We start from the raw sequence: 25,447 nt of genomic DNA, 5'->3' as shown, positions 1-25,447 counted from the left end.
GGAAAAGTAAAGTCTGTACAGCAAAACACAGAAGAAGAAGGTTCAACACTCTTCAGCAATAAAAAAAACAGTGAAGCACAAATGTTAGTTTATCTAAAGTCATTTTTGCTTAGTATGGTTGAACTGGATCATTGGGTCAGCAGAAAAGACATTGGTAAATAAAATGGGAATAAATACATAGGATATTGTTATTTAACATATGTAATTATTATTTTATATTATTTATTATATATATGTATTATTATGTATTATATTATTATATAATAATTATGTTTAATAATAAATTAAAAAGTAATGTGTTACTTTACTAGTTACTTTAAAAAGTAATCCGTTACATAACTCTCATTACTTGTAATGCGTTACCCCCAATACTGTCTATGATATTTTCATACAATCTTCTTACGTCTCAGTGACTATATTTAGGGGTGGAATTTCGTGCTTACTTTTTTCTTTAAATCTTACAAATTCATCATAGAGACTCCAGAATCGCTGTCTTGTAAAATATGTACATTTTACCATAAGATCAGGTTGTATCTACTTTAGTGGGCCTTGTTTTTGACAGATGTGTTGGTGACTATAAACGCTCCTTGCACTGAAAAGAGCTGGGTTTAAAACAGAATGGGATTTAATTGAGAAGCAAAAGTTGAGAGCAGTGTCATGAAATTCTCTTTCTTTGTGCCACCCAACGAGTAACGGCAGAGAATGAAGACTTGTTATTGCCGTCAGTCATTCCGAAGGCGGCCCCAATCATCAAACTGACAGCGCTGCAAGAGGTGTGAGCCCAAGAAAAGAGCTAAATAGAGAGGAAGTGTGTTTAGGCTGGAAATACACACACTGGAGTCTCTGTCCTCCCTGGGGAGTCTTCTCATATAATCTTAGAATTAATTCTATTTGGAATACTTAAAATAAGTAAGGTGAGGGTGTGTGGTGGAGGTAGCCGCTTCTTTCCTAATGAACACATACCTTGCCTTTCTCAGCGTGTCCTTGGACTGTCATCTCCAACCTTTTGAGTCTGTATCTGATTATCCAGGCAGCAATTAATCATAATTAAGCAAGTCGGAGTCTTGGAGCAGTGGAGGCGAGGTGGCAGAGGATCTGGCATACCTCCTGATCAGCTTCTCATTTTGGCAAGCCGGTGCTTCGCTTGGTTCCATGATAAAGCCGGTAGTGGGGGGCAGAAAGGGACATATGTGTGGGGGGGTGGGTAAAGAGCGAAGGGGGGGATTTGGACAGGCCCGTGGCTAACTCTCGTCCTCCTCACCTCCCTTTCGGTCCCTCTGGACCGCTCTGAAGCGTTGGCTGTGTTGAGTTCCTGAGCGCTTGAATTCTCTTTGTCTTCCAAGAGGAAGCGCCGTAACAAATGACTCTTAGACCTGCAGGGGTGTATGGATTTGGACTGAATGTACAATCTTTTCCCCCCATTTTTTTTTTCCCCCAAGTATGTCTATGAACAGATTTTTGGGACAAAGTCATGCATAGAACTACCAAGCAATCCTCTAGAAATCACAATTACAAAGTAGAAGCTAATTACTAGTGTTCATAATTGGGGTTAGGGATTTGAACAATAAGTATCAAACTTTGTCATGCATGAGTGCTATGGACATAAATTATATCCAAAATTGGCTGGTTTATTAGGGAGAAGTGTGACTTTACTTTTCTGTGCGTTTATAATGTTTGTAAAATGAGAAAATGTGCCAAGAAATGTTTTAGACTTGCACTGAAAGAGTGATCCAAGTCATATCTAGCAACCAGAATATCATAGACTTTTGAGAGGGACTCGTTTGAGTAAGAAACCAAAATGCAATGTGCTAAAATCATTTAGAATACTTTAACAACTGCATAAAAATGCCCTGGCAACTAGCATTTTGGCAGCAAGCTATGCACACTGACCCTGTACATTTTGTACACCAAATGTGAAATTAAAATTTATTTTGTAATTAAGTTTGCGTCCGATGTATGAAATTTGTAAAGCAGTTTTGTTATTGTAAACTAAAACTAGTAACTAGTTTGGTAATTAAAATCAAGTTAACATAAAATATACATATCAAATGAAAAAAAATTAAAACTTCAAATAATTTAAGTGCTAAAATTTCCAAAAACTAAAACTGAAAAAAAGAAAGAAATAAAATAATTAAAATAAAATAAAATAAATAAAAGCAAAATATAAATTTTAATATAGAATTATGAAATAATGACAATTACCTAAACTAAACAAAAAATGTCTAAAGTTACTAAAATAGTTATATTAAAACTAAAAATACAAAATTTCAAGATTATTGAAAATATTAGTAAATACTATAATAGTATATAAATGCCATGAATAACAATGGTATGAAAACTGTAAATTATCTGACTGAAATTAAATTCTCTAAATCCAAAATAAAATATTATCCTCAGTGCACACAATGAACAAGGTAACAAAGTATTTCCTTGCATATCTCACCACTCATCCAGTGTCTTGTGGCTTTGTTGTGATTTCCAGATGGTTTGTATTTTGCTGGTCAAAAGGTTTGGTATCAGAGGCCTGGACTCATGGCCCTCCAATGTATTTAGCTTTTTTTCTTTTAGCCGGCAGTTTATTATTAGAAAGTGCTTTCATTGCATCAGTAGGATGTTGTGCAGTGCGTGTGATGGAGGCAGAACAGAGATTAATTCAGGGGTCAGCCGTATCTGAAGCCCTGCCGGGTAGAGGCTGAAGTCTTGCCAGGCCCTGACAGAGGTCAGTTTTGGTCAGTTCTCGCTCTCTTTTTCGCCCCTGCCTTTAGCAATGAATTTCGTCACGCCTTTTGCAGTTGCAATGTTTTCACAAAATTCCCATCCATTCTCTTGACCAGTGTGTGAATTATGGGGGGTTTAGGGGGTCTGACCTCTCTAATTAAAGCTTGAACCTTCTCAAAGCAGACAAAACAAAGGTTTTGGGGCATTTTAGAAGTACATATCTTTTCAAACTCAGTATTATTATTATTATTATTTTTTCCTTTCAGAAGCTTGACAAACCCTGGTTACTACAAACTGTTGTTGTATGGCAAGAGCTGCTTATAAGAATTGCCTTTTGGGACATCATGAGGGTGAGTAAATATTTTTAGCTTTCACATGGGCTTTCAAATGTTTCTTTAAGTACAAACGTTAGATTAAAAGTTAAGTTAGTCAGTGTGTGCATTTTCAAATGAGAAAAAATCACATTTTATTGAGACGTTAACAATAACAACAGTAGGAACATTTTTGGATAGAAAATAACAAAAATTTTATTATTTTATTCATTACATAGGACAAAAAAAAAAAAAACTGAAAATTGACATTTTCTTCATAGCTTAAGTGGGTTAAAGTGTTCTGGGTAGTTGCCAGGGTGTTTCTATGCGGGTACTAAAGTGTTCTGAATGTTTAGCACAGTTGTTTAGTTGCTGTGTGGTTGGTAGGGTGTTGTTAAGTGGGTTAGGGTGCTTTGGGAGGTTGCCAGGGTGTTGCTATTTGTGTCCTAAAATGTTTTGAATGTTTAGAATGTCGTTGTTTGTTGTTAGGGTGTTGCTAAGTGGGTTAGGGTGTTCTGGGTGGTTGCCAGGGTGTTTATATGCAGGTACTAAAGTGTTCTGAATGTTTAGCACAGTTGTTTAGTTGCTGTGTGGTTGCTAGTGTGTTGTTAAGTGGGTTAGGGTGCTTTGGGAGGTTGCCAGGGTGTTGCTATTTGTGTTCTAAAATGTTTTGAATGTTTAGAATGTTGTTGTTTGTTGCTAGGGTGTTTCTAAGTGGGTTAGGGCATTCTGGGGGTTGCCAGGGTGTTGCTACACTGGTCCTAAAGTGTTCAAAATGTTTAGCACGTTACTATGTGGTTGCCAGGATGTTCTGAATGTTTAGCATGTTGCTTTATGGTTGTTAGGGTGTTGCTAAGTGGGTAATGATGTTCTGGGTGGTTGCCAAATTGATGTTATGCAGGTCAATGTTTAGTACGTCACAGTGTGGTTGCTAGGGTGTTGATAAGTGGGTTATGGTGCTCTGGGAGGTTGCCAGGGTGTCGCTATGCCGGTTCTAAACTGTTATGAATGTTTATCATGTTGCTATGTAGTTGCTAGGGTGTTTTTAAGTGGGTTAAGGTGGGTTGCCAGGGTGTTTCTAGGTGGTCCTAAAGTGTTCTGAATGTTTAGCAAATTGTTGTGTCATTGCTAGAGTGTTGCTAAGTGGGTCCTAAAGTGTTTTAAATGTTTATCACATTGCTATGTGGTTGCTAGCGTGTTGCTAAGTGGGATAGGGTGTTTTGGGTGGGTTGCAAGGGTGGTGCTATGTGGTTGCTAAAGTGTTCTGAATGTTTGACATATTGCTATGTGGTTACTAGGGTGTTGCTGAGTAGGTTAGGCTGTACTGTGAGGTTGCCAGGGAGTTACTATGAATTTGTTAAGGCTCTTTTTAACGCTTAGCTATGCTGTTTGTAGAATATTATGTGTGGTTACAAGGGCTTTGCTAGGTGGTTGCTTACTGGCCTAAGGCTAAAAACTGTATCCTCTCCTTTATGATATTCTGGTCTCATCCTGGTTTGGTCTCGTCCTCTAATGCAAATGTATCACTTGCCTTTGCAAACAACGCTAATTAATCATTCAAAATAGTAATAATAATAGCCCAAAATGTTTTTTTAACTGCAGAAAATCTGTTCATTATCATCAGAAGACTTTAAAATTTTGCAGCAATTAGTTTCACTGACTGGAACTGGATGAGTTCATCCATCAGCATGTAATCTTACATAAAAAGCATTGCATAACCGACCGCCGTTTCTCTGTCATTACTAATTGTGTCTCAGCGTCTGCTGTGACTTTGTTGGTTGTAAAGACATGAGTGATTATGTTGTGTTATCTCCAGCGCTGCCTCTCTGACAGATCGCTGGGCTCTTCACTTGATTTTCACGGCCGTTTCTCATTCGATGTGTCTTTTTTCTGGTTCTGTCATGGCTCCTGATGGTGTCCGCCTACAGGGATGGTTTCACCACATCATCGCCCGGGTTTGATTGTCCTCTGACTAACCTGACCGCAGGACGACTTTGTTCTTACAAAGAGGACACCAAATTAACACCGAGCTGTTTCACAGCCCGCGCCTCTGATCTTAATGAGGGATGACCTGGAGAAATATAACATAATTATCCTGATTATTACAATCTTTTTAGCCAGAGAATATAAAAGGCTCATTATTGTTCTTTTTGAATTGTTCATTACGATTATTTTCAAGCCTGCAGCCTTTTCGGGCCAAAAGTGCTAGGGAGAGACAGAAGAGGAAGAGAAAAAACGATCTTTGATTGGTTAATACCCAGCAGTAGAGTGAGCTTAGAGAACTTTAGCCCAGAACTGCAGCTTTCTCCGTTTCCCTCGACCCCAATTCTGTCTGTATAAATTTCCCCCGGCTTTCTTGAATATATTTTTTCTTTGAGTAGGGACACTGATCTATTGGAGGTTCCTGTTAGGGACCTTTTTAACATATTTAAATATATTTGATTTGTTAAGAGGGCAAAGCTGAATGTGGCGTTTATACGGGAGATCGGGGCACACTTTTCCTACAGTAAACATTTCCTAATTTAAAAAAAAGCTGCATTTATTTGATCAAAATACAGTAAAAACTGTAATATTGCGAAATATTATTACAATTTAAAATAACTGTTTTCTATTTGAATATATTTTAAAACATAATTTATTTCTGTGATGCAAAGCTGAATTTTCAGCATCATTACTCCAGTCTTCAGTGTCACATGATCCTTCAGAAATCATGCTACTAGAAATCAAAAAAAAAAAAAAAAAATAGAAATCTTTTGTAACATAAAGGTATTTATTTTTTATCAATTTAATGCATTCTTCCTGAATTATATATATATATATATATATTACAACAAATAAGAAATTAGCATAAATTAAATTTTTTGTCCTTTATGATGTTTTATTGTTCCTCAAAGCCGCTCTGAATGTTTGATAATTGTTAGTGTTGCATTGAATAACCCTTTTTCCCCCTTTGGTTAAAACCGCCGCAGCAGCGAAATGAATTGTCAGAACAGGATCGGGTCCAGATTGCCCATTACTGAGTGTCTGCTTAATTTCAGGTGTTGTGGCTTGAGTGATATGTGTAATTATAGCTGTCACTCCATCCTGACGTCCTGTCACCCGTGTGACAGTCCACATAAGCAGACTGCTGTTGTCCTCAGTGAATTGTGATGAAGGCTTGATTTAGAGTCTCGCTGCAGCATAATGAATTTACACATGAATACATAGTCGTGTGTGATCAAAACGCGTGTCTCTAAACAAATATTAAAGGTATAGTTCACTCAAAAATGAAAATTTACAGAACATTTACTCACCTTCAGGCTATTCAAGATGTAGATGAGTTGGTTGCTTCATTAAATTTGGAGATATGTAGCATTACATCACTTGCTCACCTATGGATCCTCTGCAGTGAATGGGTGACGTCAGAATGAGAGTCCACATCACAATAATCCACAAGTAATCCACACCATCCAGTCCATCAATGAACATCTTGTTAAGCAAAAACTTGCATGTTTGTAACAAACAAATCCATCATTAAGATGTTTTTAACTTCAAACCATTGCTTTTTGCTAAAATATGAGTCTATAATGTTACTTTCTCCAGTGGAAAAAGTCACTTCATCTCAATCAGGAGAGAAATATGCGCAGATCAAGCACTGTTTTTCAAGTGAAAACAGTCTAAAACAGTTCTAAACATTGCGTGGGTGGATTTGTATGTGATTTCACTTCTCAAGATGCTAATTGATGGACTGGAGTGGTGTGGATTACTTGTGGATTATTGTGATGTTTTTATCAGCAGTTTGGACTCTCATTCTGACAGCACCCATTCACTACAGAGGATCCATTGGTGAGAAAGTGATATAATGCTACATTTCCACAAATCAGTTCTGATGAAGAAACGAACTCATCTACTTCTTAGATGACCTGAGGATGAATACATTTTCAAATGCAGTATTTGCAATGCAATAATTGCAAATATGTAATATATGAATAATTTTATTAGCAATGAGCAGAATAACTTCTGTGTGCTCTAAATATTTAATAAAAGCATTTTAATATAAGTTTCAACTTCAACCTTTAATTTAATTTTTATGTTATTTATTTATTTTAAAAAAAGCCTAAAAAATATCACAGAATATTTTTTCTAACTCAAATTGGTGAATCAAACAGATTCAGTAAAATCAAATTTTCTACTGCTTATCATATTTGGAAGTATTATTAGTATTATTTATTATTTAGTGTAAACAATTAGTATTATTATTTTATTATTTATTAATAATTTTTTATTTATTAATTTATTGTTGTATTAATTTTGTTTCTATATTATTAAAATATTTTTATTTTAATTGCTTTTAATTTAATGCATTCAGTTTTTATTTTCATTTTAATTTGTTGTAATAATTGTATGTGCTTTTGTCATTTTTATTAAGTTTTATTTCGTTTTAGTTTAGTTTATTTTAATACTTTAACTTAAACCTATTGATTTGGTTAGTTGAGAACACAATATTTCTCTTAATCCTAGTGTAAATATAGCAAAACTTTTTTTTTTTTTTTTTTTTTTACTAATTTTTGATTAGTAATATGCATTGCTAAGAATTTAATCTGGACAACTTTAGAGGCAATTTTCTCAATTTTTCTGTTTTTTTTTTTTTTTTTTTTTTTTTTTTGAACGCTCAAATTCCAGATTTTCAAATAGTTTGATCTCTGCAAAATATTGTCCTATCCTAACAAACCATACATCAATAGAAAGCTTATTCATTCAGCTTTCAGATATTTATACACTTATGAGTGGTTTAGTAAAAGCCATTCTAATGTAATCTAAAAACGCATTATGCTTTCATTTCATTCGTAGAGAATTTCCTTTTAGCATCTTTATTCTGATACCATCAGAAGGTCATTGTATGCAATACAAAGACAAATATGAAACGCTAATAAGTAAAAAATACTGCACGTAACGGTGTCTGCATGTCTGCGTGATGGGGCTTTGAGCGCCGCGGGACGGCTGCTCGTATTGTGCTTAGAGGGAGTCCATTTGGATTACTGTACAGTTGTCCTGAAAAACAAATGGGGTTTCCAGCAGCTACGCTGCATGCTAAGCTACACCGCTATTGAAATCCGCACTAGCTGTTTTGCCCTGGTGCCAAAAGAAATCAAGTTTTGCCCACATGGCAGGCTATGAAAGACTATGAACTATGGGAGAAACCTACTGTGACATGTGTCGCCTGCATACGAGATCAAATGCACACGTATTCAAAAGAATTTCTCCAGGTAGATTTATCGACAGGGGGAAAAAACGCCATGATGAGACTGACTCAATCATGATCACTTTGATGTTGGAGGGGGACGAACCATCACGGGCCTGAATAGAAGTACAATTATTCTCTTCTGCCTCTCTCTCTCTCTCTCTTTCTCCCTCCCTTTCTCTTTCTCTCTCTAATGGGTTTAGCATTCATGCTTTATAATGGCTTAAACAGTTCGAATAGAGTACAGGCATGTTGTTTATTCACTATTTTTACTCAAACACACACACACACACTACACCTCTTCATCACGATTTGTTTTTGTAGTTTCTTTGCCCTTGAACTTGTACAGTAAAGTAGTTTACTATCTAGGATCTGATATTTTTTTTAACACATACACATTTTGTTTTTTTGTCATTTGTTGTTATTTATTCATGTTTTGCAGTGTTTAATTGCATTTCTCCTGCTCGATGGTTGTATAGGACTGCTCCTATACAGCCATCGGGTTATATGATTATTTCATCAGTACAATATTTCTACCACATTATTTCAAATTGGTTGTCAAATTGGGAATCATTTATTTATTTATTTTTAAATGAACAAAAAGGTTCAGTAAAATGAATACAATTTTCCACTGCTTATCATAATGAGCTGTATTATTCATATTATTTATTATTTAGTCTAAAAAATGTATTATTTATTATATTTATTATATTCTTGAATTTATTCTATTTATTTAATAATATTTTAAAAACATTTTAATTTTAATTGCTTTTATGTATACAGTTTATTTTAATTTCAGTTTGTTCAATGCAACTTTTTATTTTTCTTATAAGTTTAAAGTTTTAAAATAATTCTATTTAGGTTTCATCTAACAGTTTTATTTATAGTAATTTTAATATTTCATCATAAACTTATTCATTTCAGTTAGTTGCCAAGGCAACATTTATATTTTTAAGTTTAATGTTTTGAAATAATTCTATTTATATTTCATCTAACATTCTTATTTAGAATATAGTAATTTTTTTAACAAACAGATTCAAATTTTCCACTGCTTATCATGATTGGATGTATTATTAGTATTATTTATTATTTAGTGTAAATAATAATTATTATTTTTATTATGTATTAATATTTTATAATTTTGTATTATTGTATTTATTCTATTTTTTCTGTATTTTTAAAACATTTTTATTTTAATTGCTTTTAATTTTATGTATTCATTTTTTTTAAGTTTAAAATTTTAAAATAATTATATTTATATTTTATCTAACATTTTTATTTATAATATAATAGTTTTAATACTTTAACATAAACTTCATTTCACTTAGTTGCCAAGGCTCCTTTTTTAATTTTCTATTTTTTTTTTTAATTTCCCATTTTATTTTAATATTTATATTTTATTTCAGCTCTATTTCAACTAACAAATTAATTAACTAATTAATTAATTACATAGTTTCAGTTTTTATCAATAACAAATTGAGTTGTAATTGTTTGTGAGCATTTTAAACCAATACCAATTAGCGATTGGCAATTTTATTCTTAAATATCAGAAAATCCTGAGGTTCCAGCTAGTATGACATTCTTACGTCAGCTTAAAAATGTGATCATTCAGCATAAATTCAGCATAAAAGCATATTAATTTGACAGGCTTTCATCTTGTCTGTTTTGCGCTTGAATGTTAGGTTTAGTCCCGACAGCATTCCCTTACTTTGACAGGAAGAGATCATTCGGAAAGCGAGAAATGTGAGTTTTCGCACATTTCTTGTGTGGCTTCTCCAAGCTGCTTCAGATCAATAGCATGTACTTGCTAGAGGTTAACGTCAGGTCTGCTCTCTTTAAAAGCAATAAAACTGAAACTAAACAAGCCTCGGAAAGCTCTAACCGCTGTTTCGCCCTCCTCCAACCCGCCGCTTCCAGGTGTTCTCGGATTCGAGCAGTAATTGCGATCACATCAGTCCAGCCATAAAAAGCAGGCCTATGTAATGAAGCTGGTCTTAATAAGGTGCTTATGTTTTATTCTGGCCTATTAGAGGCACTGAGACCATCTCAGAGAGCAGAATGACTTTTACAGTTCTCTCCTCTACCTGCTGTTTGGAGAGACGGCATGCAGGCCAACACTTTCTGACAAGGTTAACACCCACAGACGTTTCCTGTAGGTCTGGGGAGAGCAGCTGCTTTTTTACCCGACGCCCACTTCTGCTCCAACTTTCATGATTCTCGCCGGACAATTAATTTGGCTAACCAGAACCAGACGTCCTGCCACTGCTCGCCACGGCTCTAGATGCCTCATTGAAACACTGGCCAATAATGAGGGGACAACGACATGGTCAAAACGGCTGTAAAACTGCAACCGTTTCAGTTAAACTCTTTTGGGAGTCCTTGTAATAGTTCATTACTTGGATTTTAACAGGTGTGATTATGTTTATTTAATCATCCTGTGATCAGGAGTTCCCAGTGTTGGTAAAAGTAATCATTTGTAAATTAAAAGTAATAATGTCCAGCAACATAATATTGGAGTTACTTTTGCCAAAAGCTCTAGCGTTGCTCATACAGTCTTCTGCTATCGTATAATTTCTGTTTTGTTTTATTGATTGGATTTTATACTTGCTTGTTGTAATTTTTTGTGTGTGTGTGCTGGTGTTGGTGTTGTTTTTTTTCTTTCTGTTCACACTTTTGTCCTTTTTCCACACAGGAAAAAAGTGTAGAAACAATTTTCACTCAGTAATTAACACATTAAAATAAATGCAAAATTTTAATGTAGAAAAATTAAAATAATGTTTTTTTTTCTTCTTGTAAATCATAGTCCATTTATTATTATTATTGTTTTATTACAATTTCAAAAAAAGTTAATTGTTTTCCTTTGCTCAAAATAAAAACAGAATTAAATTAAAAGCAATTAAAATAAAAAAATTAAATATTAATCAAATATTTGAGTATCGAGTTTGTAGTTAACAAATTTTTTAAAATGCAGTTTGTGTGTGTGTTAGTTTTTAATTAAATGCAATTAAAATATTTTGAAAATATTTTAATAAAATCTAATAAATACAATAACAAAACAATAAATAATAAAATATTAATAAATAATGCTATTTCAGGAACCGATAATGAGTTATAGTTAAAACTTTTTTAATGCAGTTTGTGTGTGTGTTTTTAGTTAAAAGCAATTAAAATAAAAAATGAAATATGAATAAAATATTTTAAGAAAATATAATAAATACAATAACAAAACAATAAATAATAAAACATTAATAAATAATGCTATTTCAGGAACCGATAACAAGTTATAGTTAACACTTTTTTAATGCAGTTTGTGTGTGTGTTTTTAGTTAAAAGCAATTAAAATAAAAAATGAAATATGAATAAAATAATTTAATAAAATATAATAAATACAATAACAAAACAATAAATAATAAAATATTAATAAATAATGCTATTTCAGGGACCGATATCGAGTTATAGTTAGCACTTTTTTAATGCAGTTTGTGTGTGTTTTTAATTAAAATCAATTCAAATAAAAAATGAAATATTAATAAAATATTTTAATGAAATATAATAAATACAATAACAAAACGATAAATAATAAAATATTAATAAATAATGCTATTTCAGAAACCGATATTAAGTTATAGCAGTTTGTGCGTAATGAGTGTGTAATGTATAAATAAATACAATAGTTAATTAATTATATAAATATAAATAAATTATATATAAATACATTTTAGTTAATAATAATAATAATAATAATAATTAAATATATAAATGAAATTTGTCAAAAATATATATAAAAATAAAAAAATGTAAAAATATATTTGTTTATATTATTTTTTAAACAAATTACATAATTTTATTATTAAAATATATATATTTGTTATTAGTCATATACCACTTTTCAGGACAAGTTCACTTAAAATAGTAAAGTAATAGGAGTAAAGGAAAACAATGAACTGTAATTTTTTAAGTTGTAATAAAACAGATGAATGTACAATGTTTTACAAGAATAAAATACTATTTAAATTTTTCTATATTTAAAGTTCACATTTAATTGAATGTGTTAATCGCCATTTCTTTGTAATTATTTGTGAATTTTGCTAGCAATTTCTGAGTGAAAACTGTTTCTACACTTTTTTTATGTAGAAAAAGTGAAATAGCTTATAGTCTACATGTTTTAATGTGTTTCAAAATATATTCATAACACATTATTTTCATTATCAAATATCAATAACATAACATATCACTTTTAAAGTAACTTCCCCGATACCGATCACTGTTACACAAAAATATGAAAGTATCCTGTAAAAACGAGCCGCATGTGTAATATTTCAGATGTATAGTCCATTCTAAGGTCATCATTTACATAGGAGGAAAGTTGAAATCTCTTATTCAACACCTCAAGACTGATATTCTGAATGATTTATAAGTATGCTAACACACTTTCCTCCAGAGGTGTGTGTGTGTGAGAGAGCGCTGTGGCATTGGGGGGTTCGTCTGACACTCAGGGGTCCAGACCCCAAACTCTGGTTCATGTCTTAACAGCAGGCAGAGCAGCGGGTCAGGCCACCGATGGGAAGCAGTCCCGGGCCACACCTCCACGGACCAGAAGCCCGTACAAATCTCTAAACGTACGTCAAATGTCAGTTCTGTGGCCTTGGACTTACACGGCTGCTTTGACATACAGATTTACCCAGAGCTGCTTACATTGGCCTGACCCAGACCTTCCGAGAGCCCAAAACCAAATCAAAATGAGTATTAATGCCGTATTTTCTGAAGGCCATATCTGCGCTAATGCTGAAAGATGGATCCAGCGACAGTCTTAAACATTAATAATGGTGTGTTTGCCTTGGATCATTTTGTCTGGATGGTTTTAAAAGATTCATGTTTGCTTCTGCAGACTATTACAAGAGCATCTCAATGACACCGTCAGTAAATCCACAAAAGCGTGTTTGTGGTTTCCTCATGTCAAATTCAAAATACTCCAGTTCATCTTCTCTCCTTGAGATATTCGCTATCGTTTTCACACGCCACATCAGTCTTGCCTTTCCTTTTTCCTTTTTTAAAATAAAATGTTTTTAAATATTTGAAGCCTATTCCCTCAGGTTGTACTGTCACATTATAGCAGCAGAAGGCATATCTTCATGATGTAAAAAATGCAAAGGATAGCTTTTTTTCTGTTTTACAGTCATATGAAGCCTTATGCATTTTACATTCAACATTGTATATTTTTTTGCTTTCTCTGCTTTATTAATGCAACTATATTGTATTGCTGTCTGTTTTATTTGATGCATAAATTCAAATTTTGCATCAAGATTGAGTCTGGGGATTGGTAATTCAATAAAAAAAAAAAAACTCTCTTTCTCTACCAATTATCAGTGCTAGCATTAAGGATTTTTATGGTTATCGGTATTGGTCATCATCAAAACTGATTTGCCGATAAAAATAATTTCAAAGCATTTAAAGAACGTTTTTGTCAGTGATCTTGTTATTCTTAATTTTTACATTTATTTTCATTCTTACACCAAAATTATATATCAGATCAAAATATCGGTTATCAGTTTGCTTGATCTATAAAAATGGGTATCGGGTATGGGTATTATTTTTGTTTTTAATGCCATTATATCACATTTTTTGTCATTTTTATTTGATACATAAATTAACATTTTGTATCAAAGTTTATTTTGTGAATTGGTAATTTAGAACCACTCTCAAAAAACCCAAAAAACATTTTTATGTTTATGGGTGTCAGTCATTTTCAAAACCGGATTTGTCGATAAAATAATTTAAAAAAAAAGCTTTTAAAGAAAGTTTAGTCAGAGCTGTTGTTATGCTTAATTCTGACATAAATTTTCATTTTTACATCAGACATATATATCGGTTCACATATCGGTTATCGGTCTACTTGATCTGTAATAATCAATATCTGCATTTTTTTAATGCAGTTATATCGCATTGTTGTCATTTTTATTTGATGCATAAATTCAAATTTTGCATCAAGGTTCATTTTGGGAATTGGTATTTTAGAACCACTCAAGAAAACAACAACAAAAAAATTATGGTTATTGGTATTTGTTTGTTTTCAAAAATGGATTTTCCAATAAAATAATTTAAAAGCATTTAAAGAAAGTTTTTGTGAGAGCTTTGACTTTCATTTTTACACCTGAATTCGATTTTGGTTAAAAATAACGGTTATCGGTCTGCTTGATCTGTAATAATCGATATCTGCATTTTTTTTAATGCAGTTATATCACACTGTTGTCATTTTTATATGATGCATAAATTAAAATTTTGCATCAAGGTTAATTTTGGGAATCTGTAATTTAGAACCACTCCAAAGAAAAAAAAAAGCATTTTTATGGTTATCGGTATTGGTCGTTTTTAAAAACGGTTTTGTGGATAAAATAATTCAAAAGCATTTAAAGAAAGTTTTTGTCAGAGCCCTTGCTATGCTTAATTTTGACATTAATTTTCATTTTTACACCAGAATTATATATATCGGTTCAAAATATCGCTTATCGGTCTACTTGATCTATAATAATCAGTAACTCCATATTTAAATAGAAAACTGTTATTTTAAATAATAATAATATTTCACAATAATCCTGTTTTTACAGTATTTTTAATCACATGAGTTTAGCTTTGGTGAGCATAAACGACTTTTTTTTATTTAAAAACAAAAATCTTTTTGCTCCTAGGCTTATATATATATAAAATTAGCATCAATGACTCCCTCAAAAGTGCTCAGAGAATTGTTAAAGTATTAGAGTTGCTAAATCCCTGCATGCGATGAATTGGCAATGCATGAGCGAATGTGGGTCACAGCACACGGCTCTAGAACCCATGAGCTGGACGCCGGCTGTTATGAGGTGTTGATGTTGAGCAGAGATCATCCGTTCGGCCCAGATGGTAATTGACTCGACACCAGAACCGCTGAGCCGACCCCTGCGTCTCGTTCTATTTCTCTTCCTGGGACGTCAGAACCTTTCCTTTGCAGTTTTCGGGGCTTTGAAATCCAGACTTAGAAGTGGAGGTGGATCCCAGCAGGAACAGGGCCCATCTCTCTACCCCAGAGGAGACGTACTGCCACAGGGTCCAGAGATGAGCCTTTGCCCGTCCGCTCTCTGTTCCTGGTAGGCGTTCGCTGACGATAAATATTTCATTTCCTTGCAAAACAAATAGCTACACATCATTCCTTTCCCGAGCTTTGTTGTCGACGGTGACGCGGCGGGTAGTTTGTGATGGTCGCGCTGGAACGCAGGAGAGAAAAATGGCTTGTTGAGAACAATCATAACTCAGCACGTCACAGAAAAAACCTGAGCGCAGCGGTCAGAGTCCCTCATTGGGAAGTGCGTCTGCGTGTTGTGACAGGGAGTTTGTGCCTTTTTGAGGCCTGATGGATAACTCAAATCTGCAGTGCAGTCGAAAAGCAAGCGCTTTTATATTGAGCGCAGAATTACCATGATACCGCAACTCCCATCTCTATTTCAGCTAAATGGAGGAACATGATTTGTTGAACTCACTTTCATTTGCCTTTTTGGTTCCATGTGCGCCGTATGCAACTTCTGGAGCAATTCCTACATGATCTGGATTTTTTTATTGCACCAAATGTATGCTGAAAAAATTTTCACTCAAAAATTGCTAGTAAAGCCGCGGTCGTACTAGATTTTGAGCATCCCACGGACGCTACAATGGTCGTGATATGACGTCATGCATCAGCGTCTTTTTAAAAATTTAAATTCAACACATAACAAATAATAATACATCTAAAATGTAAAAACATACAATTTACTCCACTTTCCTACAGCACTGCAGTTTTAAAATTTATGTTCTTTTAATTCAAGGTCAAGCTGTGACATATCGATCTTCTGTTGGTCACACGGTGTCATGTGATGCGAAGTCGCAGGTCAGAGTTCACCAAGCTTGAACTTTGGAATGAGCGAAATGCAAAACTTTTCACACAGGCTTGCATTTCCGGTCTGATTCATTGCCATGCGTATGAATGGAAGTCAATGGAACGAAAAGCGCAGTGTGACAACTAAGTAACATTGAATTAAATGTAAAATTTTGATGCACTGTTAAAACACTGACATAGTAGTTTCTTACATTAAAATAATAAAATAATTAGTATTATGAATATAAATTGTTACTAATATCATTTAATAAACTGTACTGTAGTCACAGTTAGTTGGTTACATTAAATGATCATTGTGAGTTGGATCAGAGTAATTAAAATGTAATTTAAAAAAATGTTTTTTAAAAATGTAATTTTTTATAAATAAAAATAAATTTATTTCAGCCAATATTAATAAATAATAATAATAATAAATAAAATAAAAAATTATAATTTCAGCAACATTTCTCTTTTTAATTTAGTTTACTATATAGACCAATTAAAAAAAAAATACAAACACAAAAACACAAAAAAATTACTAAATTTAATAACAACAACAACCATAAATAAATATATAAAGAATAATAATAAAAAAATATATATAATGTTATATAAATATATAATGTATGATTTATCAAATTTATATAGAGAGAGATAATTTTTGTTTTCTTTTTTTTCCGTTTTACTGTCATATGAAGCCTTATACACTTTGCATTTAATGTTGCATATATCTTGGTAAATCTGTCCACAATTTGAGACATCACTTCTGAAACTCTTGATGTTTTATTTTATTTTATTTTATTTTATTTTATTTTATTTTATTTTATTTTATTTTATTTTATTTTATTTTTTGCAGACCTTATGCTTAATCTGTCCGCAATTTGCAAAATCACTTCTGGAACTCTATTTTTATTTTATTTTATTTTATTTTATTTTATTTTATTTTATTTTATTTTATTTTATTTTATTTTATTTTATTTTATTTTCCAAAAACAACACTTTAACTAAAATTAAAAAGAAAACTGAAAATATAAAATAAAAAGCTAATTCAAAATATTAATAAAAATATAATAGTTTTTATCTATAATAGTGATATTAAAATAACACTGACCTGAATACAGACAGTTAATTTAGATAGACCTTGTCACGTGCAGTACATTATGCACTTTTCATATAGTGTAAATCTGCCCATTAATGTTTCACGTCTATAAACTAAGTTTTATTTGGTGATCATTTGATACGTTTTTTATGTTTCTTCAATATCATTTTCCATCTTGTGTAATGTTCCTTTAAATTACAAAAGTCACTTCTTGATGACATCATTATCTAGGAAGTGACATCACTTTGGAGGGAAAACAGCAGCACATCAGTGAGTATTAGCAGTGGATTTTAAGGGTTTTTTTTTTGTTGTTGTTGTTGTTGTTGTTGTTGTTGTTGTTGTTTTGTGGTGTTAGCTGCTCTATAGCATTTCATTGTGTTTATTGAAGGTGGATGTTTAGATAAGAATGGCCTGTTTTGGGGCCAAAATTATTTAAAAATCAGGTCAAATCAGGTTTTTCATTGATGTATCAAAAAGGAATGAGCACTATGACCTAAATCTTACATCTTACAGTTGTATAACACTGTCAAAATATCATAATTGCATATCATGGTAACTGATATCTCAACATATAGTCATAGTGCTCACCATACTTCAAACTATAGATGACGTATGAAGCTAACTGAGGGTGGCAATGGCATGTCACCCACGTCGGCTGATTTGTTCCTGGCTGTATTTCATCAAGAGCTCCTCATTACTGCTTCTTTTGCATGTTTTAGTGTGTGTGAGGTGTGTGTCCCTTTAAACCTGTCAGTTAATGAGCGCTTCTCTCTCTCACACTCCTGTGCCTGTGTTTAATCACAAAGATGAGAGCCCATCTGAACATCAGCATTACTTATTACAAGGCTTCTTTTCATCCAGACCGTCCGTCTGATACTCGCTAGCAAGTCAAGGAGGTAAAAACCTGCCAATTATGTTTCTCCTCCTCCAAATTCTCACAATTTCCCTGCTAATTCTCTCTGCGGCTACAGGCCCCTGCCTTCACGCTTTTGAAGTCTTAACTTTTTTTTAACTCAGTGTACAGTGGTAAAGAGAAATTATAAGAATGCTTCTAAGGAGACACAGTGTTTGAGAAAGTGCGGGCAGCTAAAGGAAAGCTTTGTTTCTCAGGCATTGCTCTTTCAAGGCTCAGGAAAACCACTGCAGCTTGTAACTGTATTTCATATAGGTATTAACTTTGTCTTGGATGTTTCTCAAAAATTCCTCAGGAGAAATACAAATTGATCATATAAAAATTTCTAGGGTTGGATTGCAGACTTTGACATTTTCTGAGACGTTAATGAGATGTGATTTTTATATCTTTATATCTTTATATCTTATATTTTATTTTAGAAATAATATCTTGGTTAATGTGTCCAAAATTTGAGACATCACTTCTGAAACTCTACATGAAATATTTTATTTTATTTTATTTTACTTTATTTTATTTCAAACTTTATATCTTGGTAAATCTGTCTGCAATTTGAGACACAACTTCTAAAACTCTAGATGGGATATTTTATTTTATTTTATTTTATTTTATTTTGATTGCAGACTTTATATTTTGGTACAATCATTTTTTTTTTTTTTTTTTTTTTTTTTTTATTATTTATGTATTTATGTATTTATTTATTTATTTATTATTTTATTTTATTTTATTTTATTTTATTTTATTTTATTTTATTTTATTTTATTTTATTTTCATTTTACTACACAGAATTTATATCTTAGTAAATCTGTCCACAGTATGAGACATCACATCTGAAACTCTAGATGGAATATTTTATTTTATTTTATTATTTTATTTATTTTATTATTTTATTTTATTTCAGGGTAAATCTGTCCATAGTTTGAGACATCACTTCTAAAACTCTGGATAAATTATTTTATTTTATTTTATTTTATTTTATTTTATTTTATTTTATTTTGTTTTGTTTTGTTTTGTTTTGTTTTATTTTACTACAGACTTCATATCTTAGTAAATCTGTCCACAGTATGAGACATCACATCTTATTTTTTTACTTTTTTTTTTTTTTTTTTTTTTTTTTTTAAATGAATCATTTTGAATAAATATCTGCGTTCAAAAAATCAGTATTATGTAGTACAAAGAGTGAACTCAACCATTTTATTTAGAGCAGGTTATTTCCAGACCGATTCTTTGGATCAACAGGTTAAATAACTTGTCTAAATCATCTTTATTATATTTTATGAAGGATATGTTTATATCCTAATCTGCTTTGCTTCTTTTGTAATAACAGGCCAAAAAAAACGTTCCCTTAATCTGGTTCCTGCAATGTGGCTTTACCTCCAAAATATGCATGTCATGATCAAATCACTTCCCAGCAAAGCCATCATTAAAATGAATTTATGCACTTTGGAATTGGACATGATCCCTGATGCACTGGATGTAGGTAGCCCAGTTTTCTGGCTCAGTCCTGGATGTTTTAGATTCTGCGGGTAGACCAGGCTTCCCTTCCACCACATTTCAATCGCTCTGCTCCCAATTCTGAAGCCCACATTGACTGGGGCCTGGGGATATCCAGTCCCAAATTAAGAGGCACGACTGGTCTGCCGTTCCTTGCTTGTTAGTAGTCTAAAGCCAGACTTCAAACTCTCAGACCCAGGGAGCAGCTCCATAAGTTCAAACATATATTCTCTTTCCATACAACTGCTGTGTTCCCATCAGTGTTGGGGAGGAACAATCTAAAAGTAGTAACTTTACTGCATTTTTCAGGAGTGCAGCTGTTTTCAGCTTTTCAGCAAGTTTTTATTTATTTATTTATTTATTGAATGAATACCAAAAATTGTTTATTTAGTTAGTTAGTTGCTGTAGTTAGTATAATATGGCACCATTTAGACCTAAGCAAACTGAAGTAATAATCAAGTATGCTCTCTTAGAATATTCTCTCTGTTTTCAGTGAATCATCTTGTTCAGGTTAAAAATAATTTTTTGAATCATTAAGTCCATGTACAGAGATTCATTTTGGTTTTCTTTTTTGCGTCAGTACAGTCAATCTAGTTCGATAAAGTGATGGGCAGTAGCATATGAATTCATTATGTCAATTACAGTATTTTGCAGTTTTCACAAATATATAATATATAAAGATCAAACTGATGTTTCATGAGTAATGTCTCAAATTGTGGACAGATTTACCAAGATATAAAGTTTGCAAAATAAAATAAAATAAAATAAAATAAAATAAAATAAAATAAAATAAAATAAAATAAAATATAAAATAAAAAAATAAAATAAAATAAAATAAAATAAAATAAAATAAAATAAAATAAAATAAAATCTGGACAAGATTACGATTTCAGCTGTGGACAAATTTTCAATTTACCAAGATATAAAGTCTGCAAAAAAAAAAAAAAAAATTATATATATATGATGTTTCTATATAATTAACTGGGAAATATACTAGTAATGAAAAAATATATCATATATTTATATATTTATTTATATATTATATTTTTATATATAAAAAAATATATATAAAATAAAAAAATATATAGTGGCATGAAAAGGACAGTCATATAGAATTACTGTGAGGTTTGTCTGTGGTTTGGATGCTATTTAAGCATGCATTAGAAGTTTACAAAACATATTACCATCTTACCAGCTACTTCTTATTACAAACTTGTAGCGCAGCCTACTTTTTCAAAGCAATAGCTTCCCTGTAGTTGAACTACTTAAAATAATATAGAGCACCTTGTAGCTCGGCAGCCTGCCGTTTCAAAGTAATTTCCGACGCCGGTTCCCACGCACGTCTGATAGCGGAATCAGAAGTGGCACTCAGCAAACACGTCTGACCTTACACCTGTAAGTGTCCACCTTTGTTGTAGAGAATGACAAGATCTCTGTAGGACTTCCTCTTTAGTTTCCCTTTCATTTGACAGTGCGGCATTAACTCCTTGTTCCTCTCTCGTGCTTTCTCTCTCTCTCCTTCTCCCTCCCTCGCTGTACGCTTCAGGCAATTACAGCAATGTTGCATTTGTCAATCACATTCAGTTGTGCATGGTTTCCTAAAATAATTATCAGGTGAGTGGCATCTCGTTGCCTGGAGTACCAGTCTGGTGAAGGCAAGCCCCAGAGTATTAATTACTGCGTGCAGAAATTTGCAGAGAAGCAAGTCTTTTAATGGTAGAACTGACGCAACATGATTGTTCTGATTTTTTTTTTCTACTAACATGACAATCATTGCTGTCCCTGTGGTCATCAGCATAGATTAGCTGGAATCGTCAGGGGAGACCATTACCAAGCTGTGTACCATTTGATAAAACGAGGCACACATTGCCAGGTTTCTGTTTGTTGATTTTCAAAACAAGGCCTGCTTTTCAAAAAGAGGGGGAGAGGGAAAAAAAAGGCTGAGAGAACACCCCGAAAGTCAAAATTTCTAATAAACATGGACTGCTGCCAGAGAGCTCGAGTGTAGTGCTATTTACCGGGGTGAAGGAGCTACATTTCTGGAGAATTGCGCTGGAGAGGAATCTCTCAGGAAAGCCGTCTTCAAATAGCGCCATAAAGGATGCGTTTATTCTAAAGGGCATTTTCCTGCAGGGATGCAGGGCGATGTGTGCGGATGCCGAGGAAAGCCTCATCATCTCGGCCCGGGAAAATGGGGAATGAGAGAGAGAGAAAGAGAGAGAGAGAGCACAGGTGACATTTTCACACAGCTGAACTAGCTGGTTATTGTAGTTGTTGTATGCGCTTCGTTCTTGCCCTGGATCACAGATGATCTGCTCCACATTGTCTTCATCTTATTCCTTCCAGCAAGGAGTTCTGACGGCATTTCAGCTCTCGTCTGCACTTGAATAACTGTACGGCTCCATAGGATCTAAACCGGGGGTTTTCTGACAGGGCTCCGTGGATCCCATGGGGATGCTAGGATGTGTGTGTGAAATAAAAGAAAAATATTTGCAAAATAAGATTTAAAGGCTATCAAAAATGATATTAACTAATGCTTTTTTCGCATTAAAAAATATATATATTTTTACATAATTTATACAAAAATATATATATTGTAATGGCATTTTAATTATTACTGCTTTCAGTGTTCTTTTTCTTAAATTCATAAAATTAATAAAAAAAACTAAAATATAAAAATAAGAGCTGATTCAAAACAATAAAAGCTACAATATTATCCCAATTAAATAAATAAATACATAATAATAAAAATAATAAAATATATATAATAAAATAATAATAAATAATAAAACAACAACTAATAATAATAATAATGATGATTATTATTATTATTATTATTAAATATAATCTTTCCTATATAACTATATATAATGTATATATTTATGCATTTATTTAATTTTAATTTAAAAAACTTTTTCCAGTGTTGTTTTTTAAAACAATAAAAAATAATAATAAAAAAATAAAAATAACTGATTCAAAATAATACAAACAACAATAAATAAACAACAACAACAACAATAATAACAATAATAATAATAATTATTATTATTATTATTATTATTGTTATTATTATTATTATTAAATGTCCTTTTTCTCCAAATTATCTAAAATGACCTTTATATAATATATTTATATTATCCTAATTTATATTATAAAATATTATCTAATGCCATGTTAATTATATTTTATATAATTTGTAAAAAAAAAAAAAAAAAAAAAAATGTAATGCCATTTTAATTATTAAAATAATAAAATAAACAAAAGATAGAAAGTATAATAAAAACTACAATAATATCCCAAATAAATAAATAATTTTATTTTTTTTTAATATAATTTTTCTATGCTATATAGAAAAATACCTTCTTTTCATATTTTTATATATTTAAATATATTTTTATATTTAAATATATTTTTAATACTTTTGTTTAGTTTTGTTATAAAAAGGTCACAAAGGTCAAATCTTTATGCATCAAAGTTGTGAATAAAACAATTATTACTAGAGTATGTTTTAAAAACAACAAAAAAAAAATGTTATGCTTAATTCAATGTGTTGCTTATCCTTTCTTTATAATTGTTACATTTGAAAATAGTTTCCGAGTAAATCTGACACAAGTGTATTTATTTATTTATTGTGGCATTATTTCTTTGATAATTAAGTGTATTTCCCCCAAATTGTAAATACATTTTTACTATAAAATGTAAAAAAATACAAAATGTAAAACAACTACAATTCTTCTGTACTGTAAAGCAAAATAAAAGTCAATTATTTCAGTTATTCAAACATGTAAAGTACAATATCAGTCTTTAACTGCCTTCAATTTGAACTGATATTAATTTAAAAATCACATTGCGTTAGTAAAGTCACCTACTAGTGTAATAAAGAGAATCTTGTAAATGTACAATAGGCTTCATTTTATTTATGCATTTTAGGGTTAAAACACTCTCTTTTTAACACACGTGTCAGCAGCGTATCCATTTGTTAGAGCTGCGAAGTGAATGAAATTTCCCACCCATATCCATTACAGCATTAGCAGTGTGGGAGTTCTCAATGCTTGTGTGTTAAACGCTTCAGCATAGGCGTCGGTCTACGGCACACACCTCCCATCAGATTTCCGCTCCGGTTTTCGCACTTCGCAATTGTATGCGTTAAAGCGGCACGCAATGCCGTGTCACGTATCGCTTTCGGCTCCACGCCCTGCTTTATTGTGCCTGGCTGATGAAGTAGGTTAATGGCGGCCTTTGAAAGGCGAGCCTGAAGCGCTCATTCTCTGCGAACGCCAAGGTCCGTTCAAAGAGCGCCGCTACCTTTACTTCAAGCTTACATATAAAGAGGGAGCGATTGAAGGAGAAAGAGCGTTGGGGGGAGCGAGCCGAGCCGAGCTCATTAACATCCGTGTAGCGGCGAACGCTTTCTCTCTCTGTCCACGGAGCTGAATTCTAGCTTCAGATGAGCCGGGCCTGCTGGGAGTTCAGCTGCCAGTTTAATTAGTGTTCAGTAATTTCAATAATGAGTGACAATTCATTGGGGCTTTTAGGTTGGTCTCCTCGTCAGAGGCGAATCAATAATCTGCTGTTTTCCTCCCTCCTTTTCTTTCAAGACTAAAAAGTGGCACGTAACTTCCATCAGAGGGGGAGCGGGAAAATGAAAGACAGCAGCGGGTCCCAGAGAAATGCTGGAGACAATTTGCCGCTAATGGCAGATGCTAGCCTTTCCTCCGCCTTTTGTTTTGATGTTATTGGATGAAAAGGCAGGTCTTTAGCAGCGAGCGCCGGGCTGGAGCGTGAAAACATTTTGCCCTGGCTGTAGAGGGAGCGATGTGGGTAAGTGAGAGGAGGTTCGGGGATTACCGATAATCCCCCGCTCCGCACCTCCAGGCGGAGAGGAAGCGCCGGAGCTAATTTTCGCCGCGCGCACGCGCCTCCGAGCCCGGGCCGCCGCTCCGTCCCGCGGTGACATCCGTAATTGATAATAGGATTTTCCACTCGAGCCCAGTTGAAATGTTATTATTAAGGCATATCGTGCTCGAATGAAGAAGGAAAAGTAAAAGACGTTTGACTCGAGTGCTTGAAAAGTTTACTTACAAATCACTTTGTCGCTCAAGAATAAGTTACGTGATCTGGATGTGATTTAGCAATTTATACCTGGGTGTAGTTTTGTTTGTTTGTTTTCAGCTGCAGGCCCAAGGGATGATTTTGACTAAATCCAAAAAAACTATATATTTTTTTTGTTATATAAAGGTCACATTATCATAAACTATTAAGGACATTTTTAATTTATAAAATATTGTCTCTATGGCTCAAACAGTTGACCATCAGTCGATTCTCTATGATTGTCAGTGAATGCAAGAGCTTATAAAATGTATGCAATTTAAGTCATTTTAGATAAAAGTGGCTGCCCAAAATTATTTTATTTTATTTTATTTTTCTGAAACTTGAAAAATGCAGTTTAAGTCACTTTTGCTAAAAAGTGGATGCCCAAAATATTTTATTTTATTTTATTTTATTTTATTTTATTTTATTTTATTTTATTTTATTTTATTTTATTTTATTTTTCTGAAACTCGAAAAATTCACTTTAAGTCACTTTTGTGGCTGCCAAATTCATGTAAATATAAATAAATACATACATACATACATACATACATACATAAACAAACAAACAAGCAAACAACTATTAACATTGATAGTTTATATAGGGCCTCATGATTTTTTTTTTTTTTTTTTTGGCTGCCAAATTAATGAAAATAAAATAAAATAAAATACAAATGTTGTTTAAGTCACTTTTGCAAAAAAAAAAAAAAAGTGGCTGCCAA

The 25,447-nt window shown here is 32.6% G+C and overlaps 1 long non-coding RNA gene across 1 annotated transcript; it reads left to right on the top strand.

Moving 5' to 3' along the window:
* Positions 1-17,483: 17,483 nt before the first annotated feature.
* On the top strand, positions 17,484-24,396 carry LOC127173730 (uncharacterized). The gene is made up of 3 exons (XR_007828796.1): positions 17,484-17,501; positions 18,038-18,127; positions 24,234-24,396. It is a non-coding gene; the product is annotated as an uncharacterized LOC127173730 (long non-coding RNA).
* Positions 24,397-25,447: the final 1,051 nt, after the last annotated feature.

This window comes from Labeo rohita, chromosome 12 (assembly GCF_022985175.1).
Source record: "Labeo rohita strain BAU-BD-2019 chromosome 12, IGBB_LRoh.1.0, whole genome shotgun sequence".
Classification (NCBI taxonomy): domain Eukaryota; kingdom Metazoa; phylum Chordata; class Actinopteri; order Cypriniformes; family Cyprinidae; genus Labeo; species Labeo rohita.
Note: the sequence above shows the minus strand (reverse complement) of the source record. Positions and strands in the feature narration are given on the sequence as shown.